This window comes from Lathamus discolor, chromosome Z (assembly GCF_037157495.1).
Source record: "Lathamus discolor isolate bLatDis1 chromosome Z, bLatDis1.hap1, whole genome shotgun sequence".
Taxonomy (NCBI): domain Eukaryota; kingdom Metazoa; phylum Chordata; class Aves; order Psittaciformes; family Psittacidae; genus Lathamus; species Lathamus discolor.
Genome location: NC_088909.1, coordinates 91735759 through 91748740, shown reverse-complemented (window position 1 = coordinate 91748740; position 12982 = coordinate 91735759).

Genomic DNA, 12982 nt, shown 5'->3' with positions numbered 1-12982 from the left:
TCAGTTTTGCACTTGGAAATTGCAGCTGTACATTAAAACTTACAAGTATTTGCAGATTACAATTCCTACCAAAAAAAAAAAAAAAAAAAAAAAAAAATGAGAGAGATGGCAAAAATCTGGATCCTGAAGATTTGAAAACAGCTGCTAAGATCCTGTATCTGAGTGAGGGCTGGATTATGACAGCAATATCTGCTGTGCAGTTATGTTCTATGCTGTTACAACACATTTTACGTCCCACTGAGGATGGTGAAGTTATTGGGGCAAGCTTGTTTGATGGGGATGGAAAGGAACAAGATCGTGATTGCACAACCTCTTCCTCAATTAACATTATTCTCCAGAAACAGGGCAGGGTGATGTATGCTCTGAAAGTGTAGCTTGGAAACCAAACTACCTTGTGCTTTCGTAGAGCTTGGTATGGTGCTGGTATAAAGCTTCCATCCATTCCATCCAAATCCAAGTTTTCATGGATGTGCTTCTCCTTGCCTTACCTCACTGAGCAGAAAGGCAAGACTGTTCTTTCCATTTTACAGGGACTCAGAGATGGCTGAACAACGTATATGTGTGCATATATACAATTAATTAAATAGTTACATCAATACAAATACAGTTTTCCATGGCAGCTGGGCATACAAGACTGGAGTTCGGTATTTCAGTGTGTCTTTTCTCTTGAATTGGGATCAAGAAGATGGGACAAAAATCTGATTAAACTGTTCTCTTTGAAGTAAGAGAGGAAGACACATTTTGTGTCCATATTTTGGGTATATTTTATCATCCAAGTTAACTTCAAGTTAAAAAAAGAAAAAAAAATTAGTTTATTTTTTTTTCAATTGGTTCTTTGAAAAGAACTAAAACTAATTAGAAAAGCAAAATCCAGTCTTTTTTCTTTCTTTTTTTTTTTTTTTTAATAAACCAAAAATGCAATGGAGCTGATGAGTTACAGATGAAGAGTTTTAAGGTAAGAGTGCAGAAGCTCTAGAAGAAAATCTGTTGATCTGTAACATTTTTTCTCCTTTACCCTTTAGGAATAGTATAATGTCTTTTCCATTCTCCAGTCTTAGGTGTATGCTATCAGAGATACATCCAACAGATATTTGGTGATCAGAGAATATCATAACCATGTTTGAAGTCTTGTCCTGTATCTGGGTGGTGTGAATGTTTTGATAATTTTTCACTTCAGTCCATACTTTTCTAGCAAACCTGTTGCCCAAAGCCCTAGAGTAATGGGTCTCAGATAGCCCTTCCTGTAGGCAAAATGGCAAAAAGTAAAGCCTGCTTACTCAGGAAATGGAGCTGGTCTCAGATCCTTCAGCTGTATCTCTACTAGTAAAGTAAGTATGCTCAGGAATGTTTTCTAGACATTGAAAACACCGAAAAGCACAAGGCTGCCCACATCTCTGCTAGCAAAAGTTCTGTTTTCTTCAGAAACTGCCTGTGGCAGATGGACCATCGAACACAGTTAACTCCTGAATGGTATGGAGGAGGCAGGCTGGTGTGAGAAGTGCATGAAGCATGTGGAGACCATCCTAATAGTCTGATGCGATGGATTACCATATGCCAGTGCTATTTAGCTTACCAGAAAAGATAAAATCATAAAAATGCAAGTCATCATCTCCTGCCAATCTATATTCTTTGAGCTTTGAGATGGGAGGATGGAAGGAAGCCCATCTGAGTATTAGGCATATCACTACTCTTAATTACATTGCTCGTTGTGCAGATACTATAGTTTTGAGGATCATATTTGCATAAGAGAATGGATATGCAAAAAAAAGTTTTTAAATCCCTAGTGGTGTCTGTATCCCACTACTTAAATTTTCCGCACGCAAAGAGTTGTGGTCAATGGCTCGATGTCCAGCTGGAGACCAGTAACGAGTGGTGTCCCTCAGGGATCGGTGTTGGGACCGGTCTTGTTTAACATCTTCATCATTGACATGGACAGTGGGATTGAGTGCACCCTCAGCAAGTTTGCCAATGACACCAAGCTGTGTGGTCTGGTTGATATGCTGGAGGGAAGGGATGCCATCCAGAGGGACCTTGACACGCTTGTAAGGTGGGCTGATGCCAACCTTATGAAGTTCAACCATGACAAGTGCAAGGTCCTACACCTGGGTCGGAGCAATCCCAGGCACAGCTACAGACTGGGCAAAGAAGAGATTCAGAGCGGCCCTGCAGAAAAGGACTTGGGGGTGCTGGTCGATGAGAAAATGAACATGGGCCGTCAGTGTGCGCTCGCAGCCCAGAAAGCCAACTGTATCCTGGGCTGCATCAAAAGAAGCGTGACCAGCAGGTCGAAGGAGGTGATCCTGCCCCTCTACTCTGCTCTTGTGAGACCTCACCTGGAGCATTGTGTGCAGTTCTGGTGTCCTCAACATAAAAAGGACATGGAACTGTTGGAACAAGTCCAGAGGAGGGCCACGAGGATGATCAGGGGACTGGAGCACCTCTCGTATGAAGATAGGCTGAAGGAAGTTGGGGCTGTTGAGCCTGGAGAAGAGAAGGCTGCGTGGAGACCTCATAGCAGCCTTCCAGTACCTGAAGGAGGCCCATAGGGATGCTGGGGAGGGACCCTTCGTCAGGGACTGTAGTGACAGGACAAGGGGTAACGGGTTAAAACTTAAACAGGGGAAGTTTAGATTGGATATAAGGAGGAAATTCTTTCCTGTTAGGGTGGTGAGACACTGGAATGGGTTGCCCAGGCAGGTTGCGAGTGCTCCATCCCTGGCGGTGTTCAAGGCCAGGTTGGATGAAGCCTTGTGTGGGATGGTTTAGTGTGAGATGTCCCTGCCTATGGCAGGGGGGTTGGAACTAGATGACCTTGAGGTCCTTTCCAACCCTAACTATTCTATGATTCTATGATTCTATGATTCTATGAGTGCAAGTGTCCTGTGTTCAGCAGTAGCATTCTTCTCCTTCTTAGTAGCTAGTACAGTGCTGTGTTTTGATTTTTTTGGCCTGGGAACAGTGCTGATAATGCCGATGTTTTTAGCTGCTGCTCAAATGTTTGGTCTGGCCAAGGACCTTCTGAGCCTCATGCTCTGCCAGGGAGGAAGGGAGACTGTGAGTAAGCAGAGACAGGACACCTGACCCAAACTGACCAAAGAGGTATTCCATACCACAGCACATCATGCCCAGGATGTAACTGGGAGTTACCCGGAAGGGCTAGTTGACTGCAGGGTTGGAGGAGGTATGGGTCGGTGCTCGGCTGGGGGGAGTGGGGCGAGTTATCGGTCGGCTGGTGCTGAGGTGTTGTATTATTTCCTCTTGTTATTTCCTTTAGCATTATTATTACTGGTTGTAGCAGTAGTGATTTGTGTTATACCTTAGTTACTAAACTGTTCTTATCTCAACCCGTGGGAGTTGCATTCTTTTCCATTCTCCTCTCCATCCCTCCGGGAGTAGGGAGAGGGCAAGAAGGGGGGGAGTGAGAGAGCGACTGTGTGATATATGGCTGACTTTGTCTAAACCATGACAGCTAGTAACACAGCTTTCTGCAGTACTGACTGAATTACTGGCTAACGTAAGGAAGTTTAGACTTTTTAAATAGTATTGCTCACTTAACCACTCATGCCAAATTTTCAAAGGGAGTAGTTTCACATACTGCTTTTAGTATTCTGCTGTTTTTAAAAAAAGAAAGTGTAATTTCTCCCTGGAGGACCTGGATAAAAAGTCCTAAGCGATTTACTTATCATAATAATAGTAATTTTATTAACATGCAAGCCAGCCTATTTTTCCCTGAAACTGCAGATTTACAGCAAGGAGGTGTTTTACCCAGATTTACAGGCAGATACAGCCCATACATATAATGACAGTGCTGGCAATTATGTAAGAGATGGTGTTATATGAACATAATAAATATTTTTAATTTAGCGAACCATTTTGTGGTTTCTTTCATGAATTTAAACAATTTTATTTGTATATAATCATAAATAGCTGTAAACAAAAGGTTAGATATTGTAGCAGGAACGTAGGCGGCCTGACTCTCTGGCTGTGTTACTCCCTCAGTTCATTTCTACAGGAGAAGCAGCTTTTCCATGAGCACTTCCTTCCAAACCATCCTTAACTGGAATCACGGTCTTTGCGCTTATTGTCATTCAGTCTAAATTGCCAAGGGACTTCTAGCTAGCCAGTATATTTGTCAGATTGCCTTCCAGCCTCTTTGACACGTTGCTTGCATAGCATGTACTACCCTTCTCCCTTTTTCTAGACAATGCATCCTCTCACATCCCATGTGGCTTCTCTGTTTCCTGACTCATCCCCATGCAGCTCCTGCCCATTGCAGCTCCCTTCTGCATTTTGAAGATGTGGTCTGAGGAATGCTTGTTACCAGGGACTCACCTTAGGCTGCACCCCGCAGCTCTTCTGGTTTCACCACTGAAGGGATGGGATAATGCTGGTGCAAACAGGACAAACCCCATGCTCCCTGAAGGGCTCAACTGTCCCAGGAAGGGCTGCTTACTTAAGAGAAAGAGGCTTTCTGATTGTCTTCATGCTGAAATGTGACTTCATTTTCAGTATAACTGAAACCAACTGCTAGCTATGTATACAAAAACAGATGACCAAGTACCTCCTCTGTATGTCTTATTGTTGGGCAAGGAGGAGTGTCGGAGTTTGTAATCAACGGGTAGGTGTGTGATTAAATTGTAAACAATTAAACACGTGATGAGAGACAATTTCTCCTACGTATAGTATCACACCTCACTAATTTTCATTTTATAGCATCAAAAGATATGTCACATGTAGGAAGGAAAAAAACGTCAAGAGATGAGAAAAAGAACAAGAGGAATTAGAGATGTGTGCACATCTACGGGGGTATGATATAATAGGCATCACAGAAACATGGTGGGATGGCTCCTATGACTGGACTGTTGGAATGGAAGGTTACAGGCTCTTTAGGAAAGACAGGCCCGGCAGGCGGGGAGGGGGAGTTGCCCTTTATGGTAGGGATAGGCTGGAGAGTATGGAACTCTGTCTGGGGACAGGTGAGCAGTTTACAGAGAGTTTGTGGGTCAGGGTTAAAGGGAAAACAGCCGTGGGAGACATTACTGTGGGGATCTGTTACAGACCGCCTGATCAAGGAGAACCTGTGGGTGAAGCACTCTACAGACAGACAGGAAAAACCTCACGCTCACAGGCCCTTGTTCTCATGGGGGATTTCAACCACCCTGACATCTGTTGGAACGATGGCACTGCACGGCACAAGCAATCCAGGAGGTTCCTCGATTGTGTGGAAGACAACTTCCTTCTGCAAGTAATAGAGGAGCCGACAAGGAGAGGTGCCATGTTTGACCTTGTGCTCACGAGCACGGAAGGGCTTGTTGAGAATGTGGTACTCCAGGGCAGCCTTGGATGCAGCGATCACGAGATGGTCGAATTTGAGATCCCCAGGACAGTGAGAAGAGCGTGCAGCAAGCTCACTGACCTGGACTTCAAAAGAGCAGACTTTGGCCTCTTCAGGAACCTGATCAGTAACGTTCCATGGGATATAGCCCTGGAGGGCAGGGGGGCCCAAGACTGTTGGTTGATATTCAAGGATCACCTGCTGCAAGCTCAGGAGTGCTGCATCCCAACTAGAAGGAAGTGCGGCAGGAGGGCCAGGAGACCTCCTTGGATGGATAAGGAGCTGCTGAGGAAAATTCAAAGGAAAAAAGTGGCTTATATAAAATGGAAGCAAGGACAGGCAGCCTGGGTAGAGTACAGGGATGTTGTCCGGGAAGCTAGGGACCAGGTTAGGAAGGCTAAGGCCCAGTTAGAATTAAACATAGCCAGGGATGTTAAGGATAACAGGAAGGGATTCTACAGGTATGTAGCAAACAAAAAAAAAAAGACTAGGGACAACACAGGCCCCCCGAGGAAGCTTTTGGGAGAACTGGCTACACAGGATTTGGAGAATGCTGAGGTTCTGAATGACTTCTTTGCCTCGGTCTTCACTGGCAAAGGCTCTGACTGCACCACCCAATTCTTAGAAAGTAGAAGCAGGGGCTGTGAGAATGAAGACCTTGGGCCCACTGTAGGAGAGGATCTGGTTCGAGACCATCTTCAAAATCTGAACGCACACAAGTCCGTGGGACCTGATGGAATCCATCTGCAGGTCCTGAAGGAGCTGGCGAATGAAGTTGCTAAGCCACTGGCCATTATATTTGAAAAATCCTGGCAGTCAGGTGAAGTTCCTGACAACTGGAAAAAGGGAAATATAACCCCCATTTTCAAGAAGGGGAAAATGGAAGACCCGGGGAACTACAGACCAGTCAGTCTCACCTCTGTGCCTGGTAAAATCTTGGAGCACATTCTCCTGGACAACATGCTCAGGCACATGAAGAACAACAAGGTGCATGGTGACAGCCAGCATGGCTTCACTAAGGGGAAGTCCTGCCTGACCAACCTGGTGGCCTTCTATGATAGGGCTACAGAACTGATGGACAAGGGTAGAGCAATTGATGTCATCTACCTGGACCTGTGTAAAGCGTTTGACACTGCCCCACACAACATCCTTCTCTCTAAATTGGAGAGACATCAATTTGATGGATGGACCACTCGGTAGATAAAGAACTGGCTGGACGGCCGCACACAAAGAGTTGTGGTCAATGGCTCAATGTCCGGCTGGAGACCGGTAACGAGTGGTGTCCCTCAGGGATCGGTGTTGGGACCGGTCTTGTTTAACATCTTCATCCCTGACATGGACAGTGGGATTGAGTGCGCCCTCAGCAAGCTTGCCAATGACACCAAGCTGTGTGGTCCGGTTGATATGCTGGAGGGAAGGGATGCCATCCAGAGGGACCTTGACACGCTTGTAAGGTGGGCTGATGCCAGCCTTATGAAGTTCAACCACGACAAGTGCAAGGTCCTACACCTGGGTCAGAGCAATCCCAGGCATGGCTACAGATTGGGCAAAGAATTGATTCAGAGCAGCCCTGCGGAGAAGGACTTGGGGGTGTTGGTCAATGAGATAATGAACATGAGCCGTCAGTGTGCGCTCACAGACCAGAAAGCCAACCGTATCCTGGGCTGCATCAAAAGGAGCGTGACCAGCAGGTCGAAGGAGGTGATCCTGCCCCTCTACTCTGCTCTTGTGAGACCTCACCTGGAGCATTGTGTGCAGTTCTGGTGTCCTCAACATAAAAAGGACATGGAACTGTTGGAACAAGTCCAGAGGAGGGCCACGAGGATGATCAGGGGACTGGAGCACCTCCCGTATGAAGATAGGCTGAGGAAGTTGGGGCTGTTGAGCCTGGAGAAGAGAAGGCTGCGTGGAGATCTAATAGCAGCCTTCCAGTACCTGAAGGAGGCCCATAGGGATGCTGAGGAGGGACCCTTCGTAAGGGACTGTAGTGACAGGACAAGGGGTAACGGGTTAAAACTTAAACAGGGGAAGTTTAGATTGGATATAAGGAGGAAATTCTTTCCTGTTAGGGTGGTGAGACACTGGAATGGGTTGCCCAGGGAGGTTGTGAGTGCTCCATCCCTGGCGGTGTTCAAGGCCAGGTTGGATGAAGCCTTGTGTGGGATGGTTTAGTGTGAGGTGTCCCTGCCCATGGCAGGGGGGTTGGAACTAGATGATCTTGAGGTCCTTTCCAACCCTAAATATTCTATGATTCTATGATAAAAATTTTTGGTGTCTCTCAATATTTTAAGCATATACACAATAGCCACCATAACCAGCAAAATATTTACAGGAAATTTGCCTTTTTTTAGTAAAGAAAAGCTATTAGCCATTTTGGCAAAGTTAGTATAGTGTAATAGGATATCATTGTTTTGGAAGGACTGAAAAGGAATGTTTCTTAAACAGGAAGCCCTATACTTGTGTTTTGAGGGTATTTTGCCTATTTCTTTTGAGCCAAGTTATAATAACTAGGAAGTTTACAGAAAGTATCATCGCCTTTCAAAAAGTTCATGAAGATATGCAAGCATTTACATATGACTCTGCAGATTGTGAAAGCTAAAGCAGAGAAAAGTAAAAAATGAAACGAGACACACAGACACACACACACACACACACCCACACACCCCCTTCCAAACTCGGCCAAAGGCTAATGCAGGATCTCTGGCAGAAGTGAAAATCAAAACAAGACAATGCTATTGCATCATCTTCGCAGATTAAAGTTTGTATTTCAAGGATTTCAAATTTATTTTCCACAAATACCAAGAGTTTCTACTAGCAACATACAAAAATGCCACTATGTGAGAGTATCACTTCTGTTGGGTAGGTGTCTGTATAGAGGGTCATTTCCAGTTCTGAATGGAGAGCCTCTGAAATTTGTTGTGTGATCTGGAAAACAGCGTAACATAGCTCCAGGCAAATAAGATTGAGAAAGTATTTCATTTGCTTTTGACCCTATTCACACCCTTTCATACAATTAATTTCCTTGGGTTGTTTTTTTTTGGTATTTGCTCGTTTTGGTAGGTTTGTTTGAGTTTGTGTGGTGTTTTGTTTTGTTTTGTTTCAAAAGTTTCAGATAACAGAACTCTGCTGCCTGGTTTTGTCCACAAAGGGAAAAAACAGAGAAAAAGGATCACCTGAGAAAGAGATCAGTTTTCCTCTTTAACCCTTTGCATCGAATCTTCTTAGAATACTAGAGCTTTGCTGGGGCATTTCAGCTTGGTTTAAAGATAGAAGAAACCTGCTAGTCAGAAAGCTGGGTTTAGTCTTTATTGAAAATACTTGGAAGTGAATCTTATTTTGGTCATAAATGATGCATTTATTTTTTTTATTTTTTTATCCTCTCAAAGGCCAATTGGAGGTAGGGAAGTGCAACAGCTGAACCCCCTCTATCAACCATAATAGTAGTTCTTTCTGGGGATCATTACAAACAACTCGGAAGATCTTTGCAGCCCATGTTATACCATATTGTGTTTAATGCATGTGACAAAACCTAGGCTTCTAGCAGTCCTAGGAAACAGATGTAAAAAACAGCGTACATTTGTTTGGTTTGATTTTTTAGGGGGGATAGAGTAGGGAAAGATTATTCTATTAATTAGATCAGTTAATATAGCTCGGAAAAAAAAATAACAATTTTTTCTACATGCAATTCCTTCATCACATCTGCCTGTGTGAAGAAACAAGGCATCTCTTGGCCAGTTTGTGAAGTTGAGCCTCTAGTAACTACACATGCTTCTGGAAAGCATGGTAATGTGTACATGGATGGTGAGCAAAACTGGCAGAAAACCTTTACAAAAATGTTTTTCTACACTTTCATTGAATGTGAAAAGTTTCTAGATTAATCTAGACATTAAAAAATTGGAAAAATAAAATGTAAAGTTGGTATCAGTACAGATTTTTTATATATATGTAAATGTTGGGTTTTTTTCTGGTTTTGTTTGTGGTTTTTTGTTTTGGTTTGGTTTTGGATTTTTATTTATTTTTTTTCCATAAGAAAGAAGGATAAACCAAATAGATTTGGGTATGAAATTAACTTGGACTAAAATGAGATTTGCATACTTAAGTGTGTTCAAGATCCTGTCACTGAGCTGGTCCTCTGGTCTCCTTATTTCAAAATTAACGTACTCTAAGTTCAAAAGTTAGTTAGGCTTGTTGTAATGAAAATATACGAATTTCATTTTATAGAGTAGGGTAAAGGCAAGCATCTTATGAAAAAGTAGTAACTTGGCATTGTATCTTCAGTTCATAATTCCTTCAATTTGCTTCTTTTCATCTGAACTCTTCCTCGTCATTAATAGTTATTCATTTGAGTTCTTTGTGAAATTTAGAACAGTGGGTATTTGGTTGCTGTTGTTTCACTTTCCGGGGTGGAACAGGGCAGAAATTAAGTACATTTAGGATTTGCTTGCATATTATTTTATAGGTGGATAGCATGACTTTATCTTCCGACAGAATAAATATCACACAGACAGCATTCATCTGGGACATATTTGAGGAACAGTTGCACCCTTTTAACCTCAATTCATTAACTGGATAACTTACATGAAAGGAATACTTCTTAATGGAGATAAACCATTAAAACTGTTTCAAGTAACCCTTGGTTTAATACTGCCCAAAGTTTCTGAAATCCATTCTTGGAGATTATTTCAGTTACAATACAAGTGAAATGAAGCAGCTGCTCTTTTAAAAGCTTGATTCTTAATAATCTTTCTACGTTCAATTCGTATAAACAAAACAATGGCCTCTGAGTTCTTATCCTGGCTTTTCACTAGTGTCACAAAGATACTGATTCTTTTCGGTAGAGGCAGTCATCACATTTACAGATATAAAATCATCAATTAATTTCAATAATATAGGTCAGATTTTCACTTTTGTGTCATTCAAAATTAGTATCTCCACATGGCTTCAAAATATGAACCGCTACCTACAGCTTTATTGAAGTCTTTGCCCAGAACGTTACTCCTGTCAAAGTGGTAATTTTAATATTAAAGTTCTTCAGAAAAAAAATTACTCAACATTATGTTTTATGCTTTAATCTATTTAGAAGTTGCTGGTTGTATTAAAGTGCATGACACATGGTCATTATCATGAGATGCTCAGAACTCTTGAAAAAATCCGTAACTATAAGCTATACATCCTACAATGCAAATAATAATGGCCAATTGTTTAATACAGTCAAATCCCGTTGTTTTAATTGTGTTGTTAGACCCGCTGTAATCCTGAAGCAATTGGAAAAGTCATCTTACCTTCCTTTCCTGGAAGAGATAACATATATAAACAGACAAGCCAGATACTTTATACTAACATTCATTGTGTTACTGCAAGAGATAATGACTATGCATTTTTGTATAATGCTTCTATTCTTTTAATTTTCCTACTTAAAATGCTTCACATTGTGAACACGCAGCTGAAAGACATGTAAAACTTCGCAATAAGGACTGTTTATTAGAACTGTGTTTGTACTGAAGAACTCTGAGTTTGGGATCGGGCTGTACAAATACTTCTCTGTTGAGAGGAGCATGTATTAGAATTGGGGTTTTATTATTAAGTTAGCATTTTCTTCCTACTTTTTAAATACAGGGCTCACTTTATCAGAAGCTTTCTGGATCAAATCTGTATTAATAAGATTTGAAACCTGTTACATGACAATTTTTATTTTGGCCTTCTGCCTGAATCTTTGGTTCAACTGGTTCAGTTGTCACACTGCGATTTTAGTACAAGGTCAAGTGTTTTGTACATCCTCATGAGTGACACGAAAATGTGTGATAGTAAGTGATTAAGCATGTACCCAGATTTTTTTCTTTAATGTTTGCTTAATTAACAATTTGAGTGTGTAATACACTTGGGTGTCTTATATCCTATTCCTAGAACAACTAGAAGTCATCATATTTCAAGTGCCTGCCAAAATACATTTTTAACTTTCGGTCTTGTACTTCATCCTACCATCCAAGCTTGTACAGTAAATGAGTTAATGTTAAATTCATTACACATTTTTCATACTAAAATGAGTTCTAAAACTTGTATTTAAATATGGATGGTGAGTATCCAATGTGAGGTAAAATGTTGTGGGTTTCATTTCTTATATCTCAGCATTCTCCACACATTTTTGTTTTGTTGTGTTCATTTAATGTTTTCATATGCTGATGTAGACAGTTCCTGAATATGGAATGAACTCTCTCCCTTCTGTTAGCTTTTAGTCCATAGTCTGCTCTGCACCAAACAGAACCTTAAATTACATATAGTATTAAAAATACTAAATTTGGATGAAAGTGCTAAATATGTTTTGCTTCTCTCTTCATCAAACTACACAAACATTCAAAACAAGTAATTTTTAGCTTGCTCTTAAAATATAAACTGTTGTCTAAACTCCAGCTGAGTTACCCTTCGCTTACATCATTGCCATGGTTTAAACCCAACCACACAGCCCACCCACTCACTCCCCCCCTTCTTGCCCTCCCCCTGCCCCTGGAGGGACAGAGAGGAGAATGGAAAAGAATGCAACTCCCATGGGTTGAGATAAGAACAGTTCAGTAACTAAGGTATAACACAAATCACTGCTGCTACCACCAATAATAATAATGATAAAGGAAATAACAAGAGGAAAGAATACAACACCTCAGCACCAGCCGACCGATAGCTCGCCCCACTCCCCCCAGCCGAGCACCGACCAATACCTCCTCCAACCCTGCAGTCCCTGCCCTTCCAGGTAACTCCCCGTTACATCCTGGGCATGACGTGCTGTGGTATGGAATACCTCTTTGGTCAGTTTGGGTCAGGTGTCCTGTCTCTGCTTCCTCCCGGCTTTCCCTCCTCCCTGGCAGGGCATGAGGCTCACAAAGTCTTTGGGCAGACTAAAACATTTGAGCAGTAACTAAAAACATCGGCATTATCAGCCCTGTTCCCAGGCCAATCAATCAAAACACAGCACTGCACCAGCTACTAAGAAGGAGAAAAATGACTGCTACTGCTGAACCCAGGACAATCATGATTCATTGAAAGGACTGCTAAAAACATGTGCAAACATCTGTGGCAAAAATCTTGGCCTATTTTTCCAAGTATGCCTAACAAAAGAGGACTGTTCATATGGATATACCTTCCTCCCAGATACTAACTTCCAGTGTAAATGTCACTGAATCATAGAAAGGTTTGGGTTGGAAGGGACCTTAGAGATTATCCAGTTCCAACCCTGTGCCATGGGCAGGGACACCTTCCACTAGCCCAGATTGCTCAAAGCCCCATCCAACCTGGCCTTGAACACTGCCAGGGATGGGGCAGCCTCAGCTTTTCTGGGCACCCTGTGCCAGGGCCTCAGCACCCTCACAGAGAGGAGTATTTCCTAATGGCTAATCTAAATCTCCCTTCTGTCATCTTACGCAGTTCACCCTTGTCCTGTCACCACACGCCCTTGTAAAACGTTCATTGTAATCTCCTATAGCATTTTTCCAAAACAGACAGGTTCTGCTATGCCTGACTAGCTTCAGAAGCTGTTTCTGTTAAGTATCAACCACTTTAATGCTCTCACCCTCTTCTGTGCTCCATATACTTCAGAACATCCAGGTACAGTTGGGTTCAAAAGAACAAATACGGTTTACAACCAAAAAGTGCTGTAAA